The sequence below is a fragment of the Macrobrachium nipponense genome, chromosome 5 (genome assembly GCF_015104395.2).
Source record: "Macrobrachium nipponense isolate FS-2020 chromosome 5, ASM1510439v2, whole genome shotgun sequence".
Lineage (NCBI taxonomy): Eukaryota > Metazoa > Arthropoda > Malacostraca > Decapoda > Palaemonidae > Macrobrachium > Macrobrachium nipponense.
This window is the reverse complement of record NC_061107.1, coordinates 125,156,664-125,180,211: the sequence shown is the minus strand read 5'-3', so window position 1 is coordinate 125,180,211 and position 23,548 is coordinate 125,156,664. Positions and strand designations below refer to the sequence as shown.

The following is a 23,548-nucleotide window of genomic DNA, read 5'->3' as shown; positions in this document are numbered from 1 at the left end:
TTAAAAGAGTATTACATTTTCTGTTGTTAGTCTTAGTAATAGAAAACGATTTATTTTTCATGAACTCAATCCTAACGTAAATCATGATGCAGTCTTAGTTGATAGGGACGTGGTTATAGGTAAGTGTTAGCTTTTCTCGTCCTTTATTAGAATATGGGGTGGGAGGAAGGAAGGTGCGGTTTATAATGGGTTTCCAAGCCTTCCTGAGCGTCAAATTCGTCGGGATCACGTAAACAAAAAGAAAAAGGAAAAATAAAAAACTAACAAGTAAAAGAAAAAAAAAATTTCAAAGATATATTCACATGCAATATGTACAGCAAATTTGCTGAGTATACTCTACTGCAATGGCATTAAGGTATGAATGTTTCCAGGAGATGTGATAGTATTTTCGTAAAAAAACTAATGTGTTATATACCTGTTTGCTCTATACATAAGTGCTATTATATACCTACTGATGATAATCTCTGACCCTTTCCTAGTGTAAAGACCTTCTTTACCCACTGATCACGATCTTGTATCTCATCTAGCTAATTGCAGGAAAAATCGCATGTATATGTTTGTATGTAGAATTTCCTTTCCTTTCCACTGGTATACAATTCATTAATGTATGTCCATTAGTCCTTTGTTATTGTTAAGAAACCAAAATTCTTCTCTAACTGTGTGCGAGTCGCGGGCCCCGGGGCGTCGGGTAATCCGTTTCCGTCTGCACACAGCTATGTATTTCACGTGCCCAGGTAATAAATCATCAGTACCCAGTTCTATTTCATTGAGACCTCACAACTGGTGACCCGAGGAGTGACAGTAAATAGTGGTTATGGCTTCGTCATTAACGGACTCACCATGACCGCACTTACCTTCAGAAGCCTTTAACAGAACAGTACGGTGGCAAAGTTTAGGGTTCTAAAAGCTCCTTCCTCGGAAAACCACCCACGCCACTAACGGACTTATTACAGCATACCTCCCTAGGTACGTTCTGGCTTGTCCAAACAGTATGGCCCTGCCATTTACGATCCACATCAACTGTATTCAGAAAGTCATTAACGGAATCACACGGTGTATAGTTTTGACTTCTATGAACCCTGAACACCATTAGCGGACTAAATATGGTGCTAAATTCACATTTTGGTGTGAGTCAAAATGCCAGACGCAGGACCCGAAAATCAAACCAAGGACTCACTGATCCTCTGCATCCCCCTCTCACCTTCAAAAACCGTGTTAACTCAGGCAATAAAGCTGCCTCGTGGTAAAACACAGCATCATGGTTCCTGTGGTCCTATGTACATTTCCACGTAGCCAAGGTCATGGACAAAGAAATCAAAGCAGATATCACCATGACGATGCTGCCCAAGGAAGTATTTAATGATATTGTGCCTTGGCTGGACGCGCATCCAGAAAAGATAAAATATGAAGACCTCTGCAGGAAGCTCACTGAGATCTACTCCATGCCCATCCCAGGAAGAGCTCAATGCTACGACCTGATGAACCAGCCCCTGCGGGACGCATTGCCCTAGAACGCCTTGGACAAACTACGAGGTATCATGATGCTGCCAGACTGCAAAAAATCCAGCAAAAGAAGGGAGATCAGCCTATCATGAGAAATATTCCTGCGGTGCCTTCCTCAGAAGGTGAGGGTGCAAATCATGGAGGCAGACACACTTCCAATGGAGAAACTAGTGAACGTCACACAGCCTGCAGCCTGATAGAAGACAAGGTCGGGGAGAGGGATACACATGCAATATACAGAAAACAGGTGCCGCCGCAGCAGCAGAGGACGTGGACGAATCCAGTCTGGTGTTATTTCCGCCGTTGAGAGAGGACTGGAACCGTCAACCCAATGTCATGGCCATACTAGTAGCGGCAAATGGAAGCCCCATCCATTGCTACGGAACTCAGACCCATTCTAGGTCATAAGTACGAATAGCCCTTCGTCATTGCGGACGTCAGGTTCCCTCTACTGGGTGCCAATTTTCTGGCACAACATGGCATGCTGGTGGACATTGGCCGTAAATGTCTTCTGGACACTGGAACCTGCCGCTCCCGCCATCTCACTACCAACCCAAGAATGCCCGCTGTATGTGTTGTCGCGTTGTCCAAATACAGCGCCCTCCTGCACGAATTTCCAGACGTCTTCCAGCCGGAGCTGCACCATGTGGCAGGAACACACACCAAGCACGGAATTTACCACCACATCACCACCGCCGGCCCATCGACACATGCCAAGTCTTGCCACCTGCCATCCAAGAAGCTCCAGGATGCTAAACAAGCATTCGGAGAAATAGAGAGAATGGGTATTTGCAAGAAGGCATCAAGCCCATGGGCGTCCCCCCTCCACATAGTGAAGAAGCCAGACGGTTCCTGGAGGCCTTGTGGGAACTACATCGATTGAACCTGGTGACAACGCCTGACTGTTACCCCCTGCCAAACATGCAGGACCTAACAGGTGCCCTACACTGCGCCAAAATATTTACAATAATGGATATACTGAAATATTATTTTCAGTTGCCAGTACATCCCGACAATGCTCCATAGACGGCCATCATCATGCCATTCAGAACATACACCTCCTACTCCACCTTCAGCCTTAGGAACGCCATGGCCACATTCCTACAACTGATGAACAGCATCCTGGGGGACCTACCTCTCTGTGTCTGCTACATGGACGATATCCTGATCTTCTCCAGGTCCCAGAAAAGCACCAGGTACACATCCGGGTCGTGCTGAAACGAATTCAGGAGAATGGGTGGTTGTCAGACAAGTATTCCTTCAGCGTAGAGAATGCGGACTTCCTTGGACATGAGGTCTTCCCGATGGGCGTCTATCCCATGGCCTTCAAGGTAGAGGCAGTAAACAACTTCCCTACACCAAAGACGATGTGGGAAACACTGCAGCAGAGGGCACTGAAGCAGAAGAAGGAAGCCCACCACCCTAGCCTACCAGGGCCCCACTGCCCCCTGAGACTCACACCGATGCCAGCAATGTCGCCTGCGGAGCTCTACTGGAACAGCTAGTGAACATGTTGTCCGCCAGCTCACCTTTTTCAGCCACAAGTTGAAGCTGCTCGAGACTTGCTTCAGTGCATTCGACAGGGTACTGCTGGCAATCTACCAGGTTGGGTAACACTTCAAATACCTCCTAGATGGCAGCCCCTTTCACCATCCAGACGGACCACAAGCCTTCGGTACATGCTGTCACGAAGGCTGGGGATGCGTGGTCGGCAAGACAGCAGTGGAACTTGGTCGCTATATCCGAATTTAGGTACACCATCAGCTACATCCCAGGAAAGAAGAACCCAGTAGCCAACACCCTGTCAAGGATTAAAATAAATTTGGTCCACCTGGGCATTGACTACATGAACCTGGTGAAGGAACAAGCTGTAGACCCCAAAACGCCAGCTTACTGCACTGCACTCACTGCGCTGAAGTGGAAGGATGTGCCAAAAGGAGAGTGGGGATTGACACTTCTCTGTGACACCAGCACAGGCTGCCCTGCCCCCTGATACCCGCATCTGAAAGGAAGCAGGTATTCGACAACATCCATGGCCTCTTCCATCCATCAGGACATACAACAATCCACCTGATGACCAAGAAATTCGTGTGGTACGGGATAAAAAAGTACGTGCAGAGATGGGCAAAGAACTGCATACCAGGCCAGACAGGCAAGATCACCTGGCGCACAAAATCATCATCGGATACTTCCCACAACCACAAAGACAGTTCAGGCACATTCACATGGACGTCGTAGGACCTCTGCCCCAATCGGGGGTTACCAGATGCCTCCTAACAATCATAGACTGGTCTACGAGATGGCCAGAAGCAACACCAATGGCAGAAACATCTACAAGCTCCTGCCCGGAAGCCCTACTATCAAGTTGGATAAGTCGTTTCTGTGTGCCAGACAACTCTGGGTCTCCCTGGCATACCTGATGGGGACAACACTCTACAACACAACGACATTTAACCCCGCAGCCAACGGAATGATGGAAAGCACCCACCATTCGTTAAAAGTGTGTACCAATGAAAATTTGAAGGCCTACCTCATTGACATCCACAGGTGGAGAAACTGGGTATCCGTCAACAGATTAAAGCCAGCTTTCCTGATGGATAATGAAACCCAGGGAGAGATCAGCAGGCATCCAAGAATTCCTCCACAAAACAAGACCTCAAGCAAAAGAACTGATGTCCCATGACGTGGTCGAGGCCATCACAGGGGCCGGACGAAAGACGACATCCTTGCGAGCCCGCTGGACAATCCAACAGTTGAAACTGCCCAACAACCTCGGATATTAAAAACTCAGGGATGGCTCCTAATACAAACAAGATATGATTAACTGTACAAATCTTCCAATTATTCATTATTAATTGTGCATTATTTATTTATTCATTATTAATCATTAATAATTGCCTTGGGGGGGGGAGTACTTGTAAAGAATTACCCACTGATCACAATCTTGTATCTCATCTAGATTGTAAAGACCTATGTCAAGACCTCCGTTACCCAGCAAAAATCTCATGTTTTAGCGCTCTCGTATTATATTTACAAACGAGGCACGGGGTTGTTCTTTTGATCTGCACAGCAGATATCGGTGGGTAAATACTCTTCATTCTTGACTCATTCTCATCGGCTGTGGGGTTATTCTTCAAGTTTCATTCAATTGGTTCCTTCTGATGTAGAGGTTGAGTCGTTGAAACACAGAGTACAAAAATAAGATATATTCTTCTATCTTACATCGTGGAGAGATACAGAAAAGGTTTTGATAGGTCTTCAAGTGAAGAGTGCTAGTTGAAGTCTGAGATACAATACAATTACAAAACCACAGGAGAGCAAACCTTAGTTCAGCATATGGTTATACACACAGATGAACATATGAGACAAAAGTCACATAGCACGGTTTGTGGGTAGAGCGTCAACATAGTTTCTCAAGCGAAAGCATTGTTGACGTTTCACACAACAATGGATATGATGACTACAGGTGTCTACAAATCAGGACGCTGATACAAGCAACGTCAAGGCTTTGTCAACACTTCATTAACAATGTTTATCACACTCCTGCAAGTTCCTATATGACCCCTTGGGTCATTGGTTTAATTAACAACATAGTTTTTATTTTTTATATATGGAATGTCACATACATTCCTCACATATATGTAAACACTTACACATGTATATGTTGGTATGTAGAATTTCCTGGCCTCTCCGCCGGTATATAATTTGTCAATGCATGTCCATTATGTCCTTTCTTATTACCATTTTATTAACTGCTAAGAAAGACAAATTCTTCTCTATCTGTGTGTGAATCGCAGGCCCTGGGGGATCGGACACTGTGTTTCCGTCTGCACACTGCTATGTATATCACGTGCCAGGTAATAAATCATCAGTACCCAGTTCTGTTTCATTGAGACCTCACACTAGAAACTTCAGTTGAGAAAAGATATCACTTTTGAAATACATTGATGAGCAGTTCAAATAACTTTCATGATGATTAAAGACTTCTGATTCATACCGTTAAATTACTGACACTGAATGCATTGCCTCTAATATAATCACCTAAAATTGTAAGAATTTTGGACCCAGCCTAAGCCAATATGATGCAGATACTGAAAACTAGTATCCTCTAGCTCGGTAACTATCAGTTTGTGTGCAATATGGGTGCCATGTCTAGTACCAGCTCCTTGGGAATGAAGGTAAAAACATAAGCAAAAAACAGTAAATATCACAAACATAAAGAAGACATAAACATAAACGAAAGAAAAGACAATCCGGGTAGCTGACTGGTCAGAACCTGGATGTGGTAGTATAGTCCTATTCTTCAGTTTTACCCAGATACATGTTCTATTATTATTGCTATACAAAAATCACTCTTGCTTCTTATCTAAGCACACATCTTAAATCATAATATATTTTTTGTGTTACATGAGCCTAACAAGCAAGATTTTTTTTTTCAGAAACTTAATCACGCTGCAGTAGAGTACTGGGCTTACCTGACAGGGAGTAAATGAGTAAGGACTGAGGACGAAATGAGGACAGATAGCAGGACAGGACAGATAAGAGGACAGAAGGACAGAGAGAGCAATACAGAGGACACAGAGGACACAGTAGGTTGGACAGAGAAAGAGAAACATTACATGCTATACACGCAGGATTTAGTCCCCTTCAGACAGTTTGGTATGAAGGTTCTACTTATCTACACTGCGTTCTGAAAGTTTGGTACTTCCCCCTCCCCCTCCCCCACATGGGAAAGTGGCAACCTCTGTCACTGTGTAAAATCCTGTAAGGTAATGCCGCCAACCCATCCCCTCCCCTTTCCACCCCATGGGAAAGTGGCAACATCTGGCGCGGTGTAAAAACCTGTACATTAATGCTTCCATTCCATCCCTTCCCCGCCCTCTGGCGCATTATAAAACCCGTAAGATAATGACGCAAACCAATCACCTCTCCCTTCCCCTCCTCTCATGGGAAAGTGGCATCCTCTGGTATGGTGCAAAAACCTGTAAGTTAATGCCCCACAACCTACCCATCCCCTCCCCTCCCTCCCCTACCCCTCCCCCACATGAGAAGTGGCAACCTCTGGCGTGATGTAAAAAACCCGTAAGTTAATGCCGCCAACCCATCACCTCCCCCTCCCCCGCCACTTCCTGAAATGGGAAAGTGGAAACCTCTGGCGCAGTGTAAAAACCCATAAGTTAGTGCAGCCAATCCATCCCCTCCCCCTCCCCCAGCCCTCTACCCCATGGGAAAGTGGCAACTTCTGGCACGGTGTAAAAACCTGAAAGTTAATGCTGCCAACCCATCCCCTCCCCCTCCCCCCCCCCCCCGGCCCCCATGAGAGAGTGGCAACCTCTAACGCGGTGTAAAAACCTCTAAGTTTCAGCTGCCTACCTATCCCCTCATCCTCCTCTCAGCCCTCCCCCTCATGAGAAAGTGGCAACCTCTGGCGAGGTGTAAAATCCCTTAAGTTTATGACGCCAACCCATCCCCTCCCTCTCCCCCTCATGGGAAAGTGGCAACCTCTGGCACGGTGTAATAACCAGTAAGTTCATGCTACCAACCGATCCCCTCCCCTTCCCTCCACCCCCTTTCCCCCATTGGAAAGTGGAAACCTCTGGCGCGATGTAAAAACCCATAAGTTGATGCCGCTAACCCATCCCCCTCCCCCATGGGAAAGTAGCAACCTCTGGTGCGGTGTAAAAACCCATAAATTAATGCTGCCTACCCATTCCCTCACCAACTCCCTTCTCCCCCCATGGGAAAGTGGCAACCTCTTGCGCCGTGTAAAAACTTGTAAGTTAATGCTACCAACCCATCCCCTCCCCCTCCCCCTCCCCCCTTGGGAAAGTGGCAACCTCTGGTGGGTGTAAAAACCTTTAAGTTTATGCCGCTAACCCATCCCCTCCCCGTCCCTCCTCTCTTTCCCCCCCATGGGAAAGTGGCAACTTCTGGTCCGATGTAACAACCCATAAGTTAATGCCGCCTACCCATTCCTTCCCTCCTCCTCCCTCCCACCCATGGGAGAGTGGTAATCTCTGCGTGGTATAAAAGCCCGTAAGTAAATGCCGCCTACCCATCCCCTCCCCCCTAACTCCTCCCCCCATGGGAAAGTGGCAACCTCTGGCGGGTGTAAAAACCTGTAAGTTAATTCTTCCATTCCATCCCCTCCCCCTTCCCCAATGGGAGAGTGGCAACCTTTGGCACGATGTAAAAACCCCTAAGTTAATGACGTCTACACATTTTTTAATATCATACATGTTGATAAATTTGTTAATTTACAGCTAACATTATTCTCCTTTGGCTATAAATATGATCTCGTGCATTTTTATAGTAATCCATAATCTGTGATATTTTTTTTCATTATTGCTTTAAAAAAGCACAGCGTGATAAGATTAGCAGAGCTTTGAAATCCAACGTTCTTAATGTGCTACTCGGAGTAGTTATCTTAACTACCTGCACAGCACACAACAATAGACCGAATAAGCTTAACAGTCAAAACAAAATATTCAAAATAGGAACATGAATTACAAAAATTTTCCTTTGAATGTTGAAGCTTTAGGGTATATTCAAACTGCATCTTAAGCATTTAAATAAAACTACCAAGCATAAGCCTTGGAACAAAATCTTGTCATTACCAAAAGGGTAATTGCAAGTTACGCTTTTTATTTCTTTATGAAAATCCAAATATTCTTATAACAAATATAAAACAAATATTTTTAAGATCATTGTATTGTCTCTGCACACCGTAGACCTATTTTCCAGCTGGTTTATGCTGTCACCATTCAAAGAGTTACACCACACAAACCCCACACACCCAATGATATCGGTGGATGCATTTTAGCTAAGTAATACTTTTGTATCTAATTATTTATCATTTTTTCAGCGTTGAGGCATAAAGATAATCAGTACGACTATATAAAATTTTATGGTTGCAGTGCTAGCAAGATCAATGTTATGAAAATAATTTTATATTCAGTATTCCTATTAGAATTAGCTTTGATAGAGATTTTTTTTGTCGAACGGATGGGCGCTACGTGAACGAAAGTTTCGAAAAAGTTTGTTCACTGTTTTTCTGTATTCTGAAATTTGGCTACATGTAAGGTTTTTTTTTTTTTACATTTTTTATATATGCGATAGATTTCACTCTTACGACAAACATTTCTTCTCCAACAATGGGAATGTCAACAACAAATGTGAAAGCACTCTTACCCTCCTCATCCAAACTATCTTTTTATTAGTAATGACCCTTTCTCATTTCCGGACCTCCTCCCTTCCTGAAGATGTTTTCGCTAATACTCCTGTATACTTTTCACTTTTGCAGCCTAAAAATGCTTTAATTACACTCTTTTTGTCGAGGTCCTGGTACCTTCCTTTCCAATCTGTGATTGCATTTTGTTCTTGCTCGACTCGTATCCTTATGTCTAAAAAGGAAAAGCTTCCTAGGGTCAGTTACAGAAATGTCTCCACTATTCTTCGCCTGTCTGCCTTCATAATATTGATTTTGCAACCTTGTTTCTAACTTACACCAGCCTGAAGATTCAATTCACTATTTCCGGTCAGCTTCACTTTAAATTCAAATGTTTTTCAGCCCCTCGCCCATTTCTACATAGTTCCTGGCTTAAGGGCTTCAGCAGGAAGTCGTTCTAAGAAAACACGCCAGATTTACAGAGGGGATGCTGTTAAATGCACCTGGAGATGCGGGGTATCGATCCCCGTACCTCTCACATGCTAAGCGAGCGCTCTACCATTTGAGCTACATCCCCATAGCACTGCTAAGGGTGAAAGTTCTTACTAAACCTAAAACCAGAATACCACATGGCATGAGTGCCAAGCGATTTAGTCACTCCTACCATCTCTCTCTCTTTCTCTCTCTCTCAAAAGTATAGGAAGACTGGTAAATAGGTCTTTTAAACCTGTAATTCAGTATGTATCTAAAAAGACATCTTTCATCAAATTTATTATTTTTATGCGACTTTGATTCATTCTGGTTAATCGTTAATTCAACGAAAGTTCTCTTAACATTAGTTGACCTACCTGACAATGGGGGAAATTCCAGCATCACCAACCCCCCTCCCCACACATCCTTATCACCAAACTTAACCTTAACCTGGCTTAAGTGGTTTCACATCTTTTTGATTTCCTTCTTAACCAAAATTAATGTTTCAGTACATCATTGATAAGCCGTTAGGGTAGTTTTTTGACCGGTGTGGAGGTCAGAGGTAGCCATTCATTATTCTCTCATCGACCTCTCCACCGGTCAAAAAACTACCCTAATTCTATGAAAATGGTTTCTCACTGTGGCCCTCTGTTATTGTTAGGTACAGAAGCGACATTTTAATGAGTTGAAAAAAAAAAAAAAAAAACTCCTACGAAAATGAAAGCCAAATTTGCCAAATGGACACCAGAAACTATCACCAAACCCCATTTCTATTTCAAAATAATTTAAACCATAAGTGGCTGCCGTTTTTAAGACATGTAGTACACCAAGCTCTAAATACTTCGCTCTTTCCTAATTTCATAATCTTTCCACTCCCAGACACCGAGAGCACTGAAGCAATCTTCTCATATAGACAACCAACGAAGCAAAATTATTCTTAAGATATTCAAGGAAAATGTTCATAAAATGCATCACTGATGCACCACTAATCGTAGTCGCGCCTCAGTGACGTGGTCGGTTTGGTGTTTGCTTCTCACCTCGGTGGTCGCAGGTTCGATTCTCGGCCATTCCATTGAGGAGTGAGAGATGTGAATTTCTGGTGATCGAAGTTCACTCTCGACGTGGTTCGGAAGTCACGTAAAGCCGTTGTTCCCGTTGCTGAATAACCACTGGTTCCATGCAACGTAAAAGCACCATACAAACAAACAAACAAACTAAACGTAGTCAAACATGGCAGTCCGGAAATATATATTCTGATGAAAGGAGAGAAAACCACAAGGCAGGAGTCCGCAGAACCCGTGTATATTTTATTTTTTCTGTATATAAGACATACCTGGAGTAGCATGTAGGATTCATACCACAAACACGTTTGATAAAGCTTTTGTTGATGGTCAGTGGTAATTGTGGTAACTACAAAAAATACAGACAGGCGGTAGCGCATAAAGCAGAATACGAAATGGACCCTCCAGAATTTCCTATGTCTCATCATTTACAAATTGACTCAAATGCTTTAGAAACATATAATTCATTTTGCATCTGATTTCTAGTGCAAAATCAAATTATACCGGAAGATTTTAAGTCTCATTATTTGTTCACATTATCTAATGGAAAATAAATCAATATCTCGTATGTCCTGTCTAGCGTAGTAGGGTTAAAAATGAAAATAGAGAATTAGATTATAATGAGTATATATGTATGTATGTATGGTATATATAATAATATATATATAATTATATTATATATAATATATGTATATATATAAGGTATGTATTATGTATGTTGTATGTATGTATGTATGTATGTAGTATGTATGTATGATGTATGTAATGTTCTGTATGTATGTATATGTGTGTATGATGTTAATTTTTTCCTTAAACATTCTAAACCAGAATATATTCTAGTAGATGTAGAAAACACGCGAAAAATATCTGGCTAAAAATTTCTAGAATGCAAAATGAGCTGGAAAAGAGAGAGACCTTACAGACCTTACCTTACATCTTGTTCGGGTTGCCCCAGGTCCCTCAGTGTGAGGCACTCTAATGTCCCCCCCCCTACCAGAGAGTTGCTAGTACATCTTCCGGTATATTTTGCATCTTCCAATCTTGGATGGTCTGGGATGCAGTTTAGATATTTGTCGAGCTTATTCTTAAACACATCTACGCTCACTCCTGATATATTCCTCAGATGAGCTGGCAACGCATTGAATAGACGCTGCATTATCGATGCTGGTGCGTAGTGGATTAATGTCCTGTGTGCTTTCCTTATTTTTCCTGGTATAGTTTTGGGCACTATTAATCTACCTCTGCTTGCTCTTTCTGATATTTTTAGTTCCATGATATTTTCTGCTATTCCTTCTATCTGTTTCCATGCATGAATTATCATGTAGCGTTTCTCTTCCTCCTTTCTAGACTATATAATTTTAAGAATTGTAGTCTTTCCCAGTAGTCTAGGTCCTTAACTTCTTCTATTCTAGCTGTAAAGGACCTTTGTACACTCTCTATTTGTGCAATATCCTTTTGATAGTGTGGGTACCATATCATATTGCAATATTCAAGTGGACTACGAACATATGTTTTATAAAGCATAATCATGTGTTCAGCTTTTCTTGTTTTGAAGTGCCGTAACAACATTCCCATTTTTGCTTTACATTTTGCCAACAGAGTTGCTATTTGATCATTGCATAACATGTTCCTATTCATCATCACACCAAGGTCTTTAACTGCTTCCTTATTTGTGATGTCTCATTATTAGGTCCCTTATATGCATATAGCTTTCTTTCTCTGTCTCCATAATTTATTGATTCAAATTTATCAGAGTTAAATACCATCCTATTTACCTCTGCCCAATCATATACTTTGTTAAGGTCTCTTTGTAGAGCGTTCCTATCTTCATCACAAGTAATTTCTCTACTTATTCTTGTGTCATCTGCGAAACTACTCACTACCGAATCCTTCACATTATTGTCTATGTCTTCAATCATAATAACAAACAGTATTGCAGCTAACACCGTACCTTGCGGCACACCGGATATTACCTTTGACTTCATCCGATTTCTCGTCGTTTGCAATAACTATCTGTTTTCTGTTGTGTAAAAATTCTTTTAACCATCTTCCTACTTTATCCACGATATTGTGTTTTCTAATTTTCTTCGCTAATATATTATGGTCTACTTTATCAAAAGCTTTTGCAAAGTCTAAATAAACCACATCTGTTTCATTTCCGCTTTTCATATTTTTGAATATGTTCTCACGGTGGACTAACAGTTGGGTTTGTGTACTTTTTCCGGGTACGAAACCATGTTGTCCTTTATTAAACAAATTATTTTTTATTAAATGTTTCATAATATTTTTCTTCATTACCCTTTCATACACTTTCATAATATGTGATGTTAGACTCACAGGCCTATAATTACTTGCCTCTAGTCTTGATCCACTTTTGAAAGTAGGGGTAATATATGCTAATTTGTGCTCATCATAAATCTTGCCTGTATCTACACTTTGTCTTAATAATATTGCAAGTGGCTTTGCGATAGAATGAACTACTTTCTTTAACAAAATAGCAGGAATTCCATCAGGCCTGCAGCAGCTCCATTTTTAATTTCATTAATAGCCTGCACAATATCAGCTTCATTAATATCTATGTCAGCTAAATATTCACTATTTTCATCCCTTACTTCTATATCATTATCTTCATTATCATTCTAGGGGTGAATTCTCTCTTATATCGTTCTGCCAGTATGTTGCAAATTTCCTTTTTTTCATTCGTTAATCTCCCTTCAATTCTCAGAGGGCCTATTTCTATTCTTCTTTTATTCATCTTCTTCGCATATGCGTATAATAGTTTGGGGTTTTGCTTGATATTTAATAGGGTTTTTTCTTCCAAGTCCCGTTTTTCATTTTCTTTTGATTGTATAATCTTTTGTTCTGCATTTTCTATCTTACTTTTTAGTTCTATAACTTTCCATGCATTTTTTTCTTTTGCAAGACCTTTTTTCCACTTTCTGATTTTCTGGAACAAGATCCTTCTGTCTCTTGGTATGCATGAATGATGTTTACTTTTCTTCTTCGGTATATATCCACTATTTTCTCCAATATTTTATATAATATCTCCGTATTTACCCTTATGTCATCACTTACGAAAATGTTATCCCAATCTTTGTTTAATTCTTCATTAATTTCTGACCATTTTATATTTTTACTGTAGAAGTTGTATTTTCCATATCCTTCCCACTTTTTCATTTCTTGCTTATCTCTATTTTCACTTGCTTTGGAATGAACTGTTAATTCTATGACATTATGGTCTGAAATATTCGCATTATAAACTATTATTTCTTTAACATAATTCATCTCGTTCACAAATACTAGGTCTAAAGTATTTTCCTTTCTTGTTGGCAGGTGATTTATTTGTTGAATGTTGTATTCTAGTAGCATATCTAATAGCTTTTCAAATTGCCTCTTATCTTCTGCACTACTATTACTCTCTTTTTTATATGTATAAGTACAACCACAATCTCCTATTCGTTCTTTCCATTCTACGAAAGGAAAGTTGAAGTCACCAGATAGGAGAATAGTCCAGTCCTTGTGATTTATACATATATCATCCAATTTTTCAATTATTAAGTCAAACTCTTTAGTATTAGGAGGTCTATATATTACTATGTTCATCAATTTTTCAGATTCAAATTTTACCGCTATTAGTTCACATTCTGAGTTACTATATTTCTCATATATTTTTCCTTTTGTTTTTTGTCTTTCCCATATATTGCGGTTCCCCCTTGATTCCTATTTTTTCTATCTGATCTATAAGTTTGGAACCCTTTTATTTGATCATCATTCCCAGTCTCTTGGGAATACCAGGTTTCACTTATATTCATTATATCTATTTTCTTTTCATTTTGGGTTAGTTCTTCTAAGTACTCTATTTTTCTTTTTGAGTTACTCGTAACTAAACCCTGCGCATTCATCACTATGATGGTTTGCGTGTTTTCTCCTTCATTTAATACTGGTAGTAATAAGGATTTTCCCATGTCTCTTTCCTGTTCTGGTATGTTGTTCTTTTTTTCATTTCCAGAAATTCTGACATTAAAAAATCCAACTTTTCCATAATATTTGATCTTCCTTCATCATAATTATTCATTTTGTGTCTGAATCTGCAATTTTCTCCGTTTCTGCAATATCCTCTTGCATAATAAATACAGTTATTATCTTGGGTATAATTTCGGAGCTGATGCTTTGAAATTTTTTGCTGACACCTCTGCATATCTCATTGGTGGTTTGCTTTTCTCTTTTACCTGATATTCTTGATTTCTCTCTTTATTTGTTTCTTTCTTATTTTGGATTTTATTACTTGGTTGGTTATTTATTTGATTATGATTCATGGCTACAGGGTGCATATTTGCATTTTTTGTCGAACTTACATCCTTTTCCTTCTTTTAGGTTTTTACATATTTTTGGATGCAGATCTCTGCAATCATCCCCATATCCATCTAAGTATGCACATTTACCATATATTTCATAGTTTTGACATATCTTAGGATGTTTGTAGTAACATCTTTCTCCAAATCTGCAATTCCCTCTTTTCAAAAGGTTGCAGATTTTGTCTTTCTTGTCTATTTTTTCCTCTTTCCCGTCATTGTATAGATCTGGGTAGAGCCTCTTCGGGATTTGCTTTTCTGTTGTCATATCGTAATTTATTTCTTCGTAGGTATGCTGCTTTATTGCCTCATATGTAGTATCAATGAGTATCTCTGCATCCATACTTTTATCTTGTTCTTTGTTTTCCTTATTTTTTTCTGTCATTTCATTTTTGTTTACTTCTCTTCCGTTTTCCTCTTCTTCTTTTTCTTCTTCTTCTTCCTCTTCTCTTCTTCATCCTCAATCTATTTGTACATTCAATCTTGATTTAATAACATTGTCTATCCATGATAGACATGTTGAACAAAAAATTCTTGTATCTTTTCTCAAATCTTGTATTACCTCAGCACACTGTGGATGGGTCGGAATGTTGCATGCAGCACATTTTCTGATTAGGTTTTGTGGATTGACTATGCTATACCAAACCTTACACAGTTTGCATGCTTTTGGCATTCTTTTTCCTAATGCATCAATTAGGATATTCACAAGATTCACCTTATTCATTTTCTTTGTCGGAATATGTTGGTTTATGTATATTTTCTTTATGAGTCTCTTGACCACTTGGATTTTATTTGGAACTTCTTCAATTATTTTCAAGATGTTTTCATTAGATTTGTTCCAGTTTGAAGGATTATATCCTTCTAATATATCTATGAATGCTTTTGTATCTTTTTGGTTAGGACTGTTGCTGATTTCATAGATGAGAAATGCCAGTTCCCTTCCTGCTACCTCATCGTATTGCGAATCTGCTAAACACGCCAAATTACGCCAGAGAGAGAGAGAGAGAGAGAGAGAGAGAGAGAGAGAGAGAGAGAGAGAGAGAGAGAGAGAGAGAGAGCGGAATAAAACTTAGAAGAACAACAAAGAATAATTACTGAGGCTCGGCACGATAAAGAATAATTTTTTTTTCATCTTAAACATGCACACGAAACTAGCAGACTGTCTGCGTTTATTTTCCAGCAGAATATTAAGGTAAAGAGTGCAAGAATGCAAAACTTATATCCCCGACGACAAATGACCGCCATAAGGCACAAACTGTAGCAGCATATGGCAGGTCCTTCCTATAATAGTCTAGGAGCATTTTTAACCTCTATCTAAACGCCTACCAGGCGGCCGGCTCCCACGAAGAATGAAATGGGATGGGAAGTAGTGAGCGTGACCCTTACGAAAGTATTAGTATGATATTTGTTTACAGAGCTAAAATCCTTAACTAGTAAACTAACATAAAAAAAATTTGACAGAATTCGTGGAAGCGCTCAGAGAAACCGATGGATGAAAATCTATTCTTGAACAGGCTGCCATATAGGGTAAAAAAATGTAAAGGATTCGATCCACCTTGCCGAAAAAGAAACAGCGGCCCTGTTTAATTTGTTATGGGCACCACGGAGATCTTCATTTCGTTGTTGACCTTGGCGAAACCCGATGTGCCGAGGTCTGGATGGGCAAGATGATAACGATTTACACAGGTTAATTCGAGCTGACCTATCTGGAATGGAAACGGGATCTTATACATTACTAGCATTGTATTTGCAAAGCTTCAACTAAGAAATAAGAAGATATTTACTTTGCTTTAACAAGCTTGGATAGACATGTGAAAAACACATAGCCTGGTAGCATTTTTTTTGTTTAATTTCTATTTGAACCATGAACATGTCACCTTTCTCTTAATGTGTGAAGTAGGCTACGATTCTATGTCGTGTATTAATCTGGAGTGCCTGTTGCGAAAAATGGTAAAAGAAAAGGACAATCTTTAAAAGTTCTCTCTCTCTCTCTCTCTCTCTCTCTCTCTCCTCTCTCTCTCTCTCTCTCCTCTCTCTCTCTCTCTCTCATCTCTCTCTTCCTATCTATATATATATATATATAATTATATATATATATGATATATATATATATATATATATATATATCTCTTTAGATTTAATTTTCTTTCTTCGGCGTGTTTTCTTGTAGTTAATCTTGAATGTGCTTAAAATCGTTCATTTCTCTATCATAAACCTCAACCTCTACTGAAATTTCGTCCCTAATGAAGCGTGAAATTAAGTGGCCGCAGATTTGTAAAAAATTCGAGATTTTTGTTTGAACGTAACTTCCTTCCTCTGAAACTTCATCCCATTACCATTTAAGATGTTGGATCATATATCCAGGGCATTTGAGTCACAGCTCATTACCTAAATAGACGTGAGAGCACTTGGTGATGAAATTATCTCCCTTGATTTACTTTGCAATTCGCTTTCACTCATAAATGTGTTTTATGTTTGCTTGAATGTAAGGTTCCTTCGCACACATACTCGGATCTCCGGTCAAATCCCAATTTTCTTTTAAGGAGATCTGGTAACTGATATCCCAATGTTGGGACAAATTAATACAGATTGTACAGTCTCTCTTTTAAGGTCGTGACCTTCCGTTTCAGTTTTTTGCAAAAGAAAACTATTGAGTGGCTATTTGTCTGTCCATCCGCACTTATTCTGGCCGCCCTCACATCTTCAAAATGGTTGAGGCTAGAGGGCTGCAAATAAGTGATCATCCACCCTCCAATCAACAAGCATCCCGAATTGCAGCCCTCTAGCCTCAGTAGGTTTTATTTGATTTAAGGTTAGAGTTTGCCATGATCGTGCGTACGTCATGCTATAGGTGTCAAGAAATCGGGCCACTGCCAGACCTTGGCTGAGAGTTTCATACAGCATTATACGGTGTACAGAAAACTCGATTGCGCCGGAGAATTTACGGCGCATTCTTTGCTTGTTTTTTTTCAATCTCGATTGTGGATTTCAGTCCATTAACGCAATAGCGTCTCTAAACGTTGACTTCATTCAAAATCATGGCTGACGAATGTAGCTTCACAGCTGACACTGAGATGCTTAGAGACGTTCATCTCCGCAATTTGACAGTTCCTTTCACTCATAACGAGTCCCTTGAAAATGTTACTGGAGATGCGGGGTATCGATCCCCGTACCTCTCACATGCTAAGCGAGCGCTCTACCATTTGAGCTACATCCCCTGATAAGTACCCGTAAAGTTCAACTCAATAATGGTAGTGAAAGTTATCTCTGAGCTCTACGATGCGCACCGCGTGGTTCGTGAGGATCTCTCTTGCGAGAGCTGGCGAGACATCCAACAGGGGACCTCCGTTTTCTATGCCACTGTAGTCTACGGGCACGCTTGCAAAATTGTCTTTTACAGCCAAACATGATCCAGATGGCTCACAATAGGCACTAGAAACATATAGAGAAACCAAAGAGAAAATCTCTCTCTCTCTCTCTCTCTAGGCAAATGAATGGCTCTGTGGAAACCGGTAATGTGTTCCAACCACTTTTACTAGTCAACATGGGGTTGCAAATCTAAATTGCAGTTACTCAGACAAACGATAAAGATCAGAGTAGGTGGCTCTGGCAGTTACAAGCAATAAACCTTATGTCCATCAGCCCCAGAAGCGCTCCCAGAAAACTGTAGCCCCTGTCTGCAAACCAAAGTGCACAAACATCTAGAAACATTGATATTACAGGTATCATTGTTATTTTTATAACGCCCAAATGTCAATGCATCTATTACCACTCTTGTTTTTGGCTTATTAACTTTCCTCACTTTTACTAAGAAAAAAATTCAAGCTCTCCTAGCATAATGCAATAGGTATTGAAAATTAGTAGCTCATACTACCATCGCTATATAAAAGTAAGTAAATAAATTGCCTTTACAGAAAGTAATCAAAGCAGTTGAATGCCAGAAGCAGCCGTAGCAACTGCCTTTCCAGTTAATATCAACATGATCTTCATGCACATTTCAATCTCCAGCTCTGAATACAACCACTCTCCTGACCTAGTTCTCTCCCGTAGCAGAAAAATAAGTTCGAAAGTCATCAACAACTAACCAACTTACTTCTCAATTTCATAAATGCAGATTCTTCCCTGTTTCTTCTGCTGATCAGCATTAGATGTCAATTGGCAACTCTTTATGGTAAGAGACTGAGAAATGGAAATCAGTTTATATTCTTGAAATAAACCGGTCACCAATGATGATACCGGAGGACAGTGTCTCTAGGACCAAGACCCATCTGGAGATTACGTCTGTCATAGAGGACCCTTCGAAGAAGATCTTTCAAGCCGTAGCTACGCAGCCTCAGCGGAGAAAATCCGTCTAAAAGCAGCACTCAATCAACAGCAATGGAGCTGTATCAGTGACCCGCCACATTACTACCTCCTTAAAATTTATGGGCTGCTCTAAGAGCATATCTAGCATATCTAACAACCAACGAACACTTTTTAGCTACCTCACTTTGTTCGTTGGGTACCGGAGGTCTGCACCAAACTTCCTTTGTACTTAAACAACTGACCACAGGCATGTGCTGGTACTAACTAACTTATTCTAAATCTAACCAACCTTTAATCTAGTATCCACTCAACCACTACAGTGATCAACTATCGGCAGGCAAATTATTGAAAGTATAACCAAAATGAATCCTAACCCTTCAGAAGTTATGATGAATAAAGAGAGAATACTTGCATGATTATACTACTTGTAGAAGTCTGCCATTATTACGTAATGAAATATATATAGTTTTCTAAAAGGAATGTACACTGTTATCATCATCGTCGTCTAGTTCTGAAACGGTGAATCCGTATTTTGAAAGTACTAATCAAATTTGGAGTAAGATAACTATCATGGCAAATTCCTAAAAAATAATTCCGTTTGTGGTATTTCCTATAGTTCTATAGTTGCAACTTAAAATAATTAAGTCTTATATATAAGAATTTTAAACAGCTTTTACCTAATAACATAAAAGTGCTGTGATATGTCAGTAAAGACCACTGAATTTGAGAGATTTGTGAAATTAGATTGTAACAAGAGGTCATCATAGTATTATCAACAACAGAAAACCCACGCTGTACACGCATATAAGTATAAAGTATCTTTTATCAAGGCAAGAAGGCATAGGGGTGTGTTTTCATTGTAAGAATGCTATCTAATCAGGTTTCAGGCCAACAAGTGACTTATTTAAGAAACACTTTTCTAAATCTCATAGAAATGCTAGAGGGTATCCCGCCATGTATTGCACAGAGTGTTTCCTTATATACAATGATTTCTGTGCATAAATTCCACTAAGACCACTACGATAATTTTGGAGTAATTAAGCCTGGGCCAGGCTCTCTCATCTCATGAAAAAGTCAGAATAAAGATTCATTGATCCCGGGGTAAGTCCAAACGCGTTTATTACCGGTAAATTTCAGTTCGTTATTATCCCGACGAACCTTTCTTATCATGACATCGACTAAGCGGCTTGTGTACGCTCTTAAACCCCCGGTCGGGAGTAGTCCATTTTACATTAACCTTATGGGAAAATGGGGTTTTTTCAAACTCAATGATTTTTTTTTTGTTTTTCAACCGATTTTATCACTCAAAAACTATTTGGGAGATAATTTTCTCTACTATAAACTCATAACTGTGATTTTTGAATTTTTTTTTAGTTTTTTTATTATATATTTTTTACGTAATAGTATTATTTCATCGATAATTTCAATAGGTAAATACCAAATGTAAAAATTCTGTGCTATGAATATTTAGACATTTTAATGCTCTATTATTTGGTTTTTGAATGACTAAAATCGTTCAATAAACAAAAAAGTTAAATTAATTTTTGTCCGAAAATCTAAGTTTTGAGAAAACGAGCGTCAAAGTTTTCATATACTACATTTACATCTGTAAATTCTGAAATAAACCTAGAGAATTGAAATTTGGAGGATATATAGAAACCATGTTTATAAACGTATCTGCAACTTTATTGAGACTGATCTATTTATGAGCAGACAAAAAAAAATGAACAGCCAACACTGTAAACAAACAATGCATGTGGGCGATTATACACTTGTCTTTCTTTAATAAATTGTTATAAATATCCACGAAAAGACGAAGAAATGAACAGAACCTACTTTAGTGGCATATCTTTCAGTATTTACCCAACTCGTATCATTCAAAGAAAACGTTGAGTTCAATTTGAAAATCGGATCTCTAAATTTGGGGGAAACTATAGAAAATAATTTTCAAGTATCCAGGACAGAAAAAGGTTCCCGAATTAGTGTTGCTTGAGCGACTCCCACCCCCACCCCCCCCCCCGGCCCCCACCGCTAGAGGGGGCATAGATAAGTGTAGATTAAAGCCTTTTTAGCTATGATTTATACATATTTCTTAAAAAAAACTGTTTGAAACTTAAAGTAGAGTGGTTTTCCTACCCAAACCGTCATAAACCCAAAATGGGTTTCCGGACCCCATGGATCGCCGGACGTTGCCCTTAATTAGTATAGCTGGCATGAAAGGGAACACCATGCTCAAACCATATCTGGTTGCGCATTTCACATTCAAAAACAAAATAGGTACCAGCTTCTGTTAATTTCGACAAATCTGGAATTATCAAAAGTGGCTTTTGATTCAGAAATATTGGCGACAAACGAATACGAATGGAAATTAGTATAACAATCATAAAAAGAAAACTAGGAATAATATAAATGAAATATGTTAAAATGAAAATACTTTCAGAAACGCCATCATTATCGAACCAAAGTATGATCGGAACAAGAAGCGAGATTATTTTAAATTTATATTTCCCTGAATATAAGGAACAAAAGAATATTAATTTTTGCCGATATTTATAATTATTGATACACCCTATTAAGTTATGAGGAACCTCGTAATTTCAATTGAACATGAATATATTACATACTAGTGATGTTCAGAAATGTGACTTTTTATGTGTAAGAAATCTGTATATAATTTAAACTGCTCAATTAAACAAAAGCTAAAATTTATTTGAATTATATATATTATGCGACTTTTTGTCTTCCAATTTGAGGTAAGCTTTGACTTCCGTCAGCCCATGAATGTGATGAATTCGTTAGCTTGATTAGTATGCATTTTATTAATTATTATTAAAACAGTTATTTGAAATTATTATTTGTGCGCGTTCTTGAAAAAAACAAGCAACTGTAGACGACTCGCAAATACTTTATAACAATTACCAAAAGTTATTTGGAGATGCGGGGTATCGATCCCCGTACCTCTCACATGCTAAGCGAGCGCTCTACCATTTGAGCTACATCCCCTTGGGAACACAATAGGCTGAAGAGAAAGTTCCCAGTTCACTTAAGTATTTTGTGGCTCCGGGTATGTGATCGAGAGCGGCGCCCTGTTACTTATTCTCGGTCACTCCGTTTTCTATGCAACTCCCCGATTGTAGTGCTGTGACAGGGCAAGCTGGTCCTATGGACGATAGACTGTCAAATGACATCGCGCATAAGTATGTACACCATATCTTAATACACACACACACACACACACACACACACACACATATATATATATATATATATAATGTATATATATATATTATATATATATATATATAATATATATATAAGTCATAAACTTTTAGTCTCTCGCGGTAGTGTAGTAGGTAAAAGCTTCACTGACGTTCCTGGATTTGAAAGGATCCTGGGTTCGCGCCCCGATCCAGGTAAGTCTATTATCGAGAAAAAATTCCCCTTCGGTTAAGTATATATGAAAATATATTAATTCCGAGGTTAGAGGGCGAATTAGATATTAAAGGACATTGTAGCTCGATATATATATTATATATATATATATATATAATATATAATATATCAGACAGTCATATTAAATCGAGAGCGGCCTCTGTTCCGTAGCATTATTATCTGCCACTGTGCTTTCTATGCAACCCCCGACAGTAGTATTGTGACACGGCAGGTTGGTCGACCATAGATATAGAGAGGAGAGACTGGACAGCGTAAAGTTGCCAAACCAGTTTGTGACGTGCACTGTACTCTTTAAAACGTGTTTACTTGGATGTTTGTCAAGGCTGTCAAATGATTTATTCACTATTTACTAAATACAATATGTCATTTATGCAGAAATCAAAATTTTTAATTTTGCCGTTATATTTCTTCTACAGTTAAGCCGTAAAGTTTTGTAGATATGACAACTACATTATTGTTGTTTTCTAAGCATTCTTAAAAGATTGGTAAATTATCGGTAAATTATCTTTGCAGCATTTACCAAGGACAATGTGCACTATATGTAGAAATAAAAATTTCGATTCTGGCTGCTGTAGTCTGTATACACTTGAGCAATGTAGTTGACCAATTTGTCGACGTTTTATGCCTTTCTCTCCACCATAAATTTACAGTCCTGTTTCACTCTCTAGAGGCAGAACTTATGATTATCGTTCTGTATTCATGGGTCAAACTGACACACAATAAAATTTGACAACAGTATGGTAAAATAATTGTCATCTACAACGCTGTCATCCCATAATAAGATTCATCCATAGTCATAATATTAATATTACTTTGTTTTTTTCCATCTGTTCACCCGCCTGTGGTGTTTGCGTATGGTAACACTGCGTTGGGGGCTTTAGATGGTTACGCTATGTGTAAGTTTTAGGTAAATAACAGGAATATCTGGGTGTACATTTGCAACTGAAAAGTGTTTTAATAATTTACTGTACCCGAATTACACCGTTAATATTCGAAATAGGATATTATTATAATTGTTGAATATAAGCTGAATGTAACTATCCAAAGCCTGGGACGCACTGTTACCATACGCAAACACCACTAGCGGGTGGACAGATGGAAAAAACCGAGTATAGTCTGTACTGCTGGTTGAGATGAGAAGTGAAGAAAGCTTATTAGGGTTTCCAATTTGAGCCCACTTTTGGATCTCGGGATGTCTGGACAATTAGATAATAACACAGGGATTTCCCGGGAAA

General features: G+C 39.2%; 3 non-coding genes across 3 annotated transcripts; all 3 read right to left on the bottom strand.

Annotated features, from left to right (window-relative positions):
• Window positions 1-9,175: 9,175 nt before the first annotated feature.
• Trnaa-agc (transfer RNA alanine (anticodon AGC)) lies at window positions 9,176-9,248 on the bottom strand. The gene has a single exon. It is a non-coding gene; the product is annotated as a tRNA-Ala (tRNA).
• Window positions 9,249-17,700: 8,452 nt separating this feature from the next.
• On the bottom strand, window positions 17,701-17,773 carry Trnaa-agc (transfer RNA alanine (anticodon AGC)). Its single transcript has one exon. It is a non-coding gene; the product is annotated as a tRNA-Ala (tRNA).
• A 4,017-nt stretch (window positions 17,774-21,790) lies between these two features.
• Window positions 21,791-21,863, bottom strand: Trnaa-agc (transfer RNA alanine (anticodon AGC)). Its single transcript has one exon. It is a non-coding gene; the product is annotated as a tRNA-Ala (tRNA).
• Window positions 21,864-23,548: the final 1,685 nt, after the last annotated feature.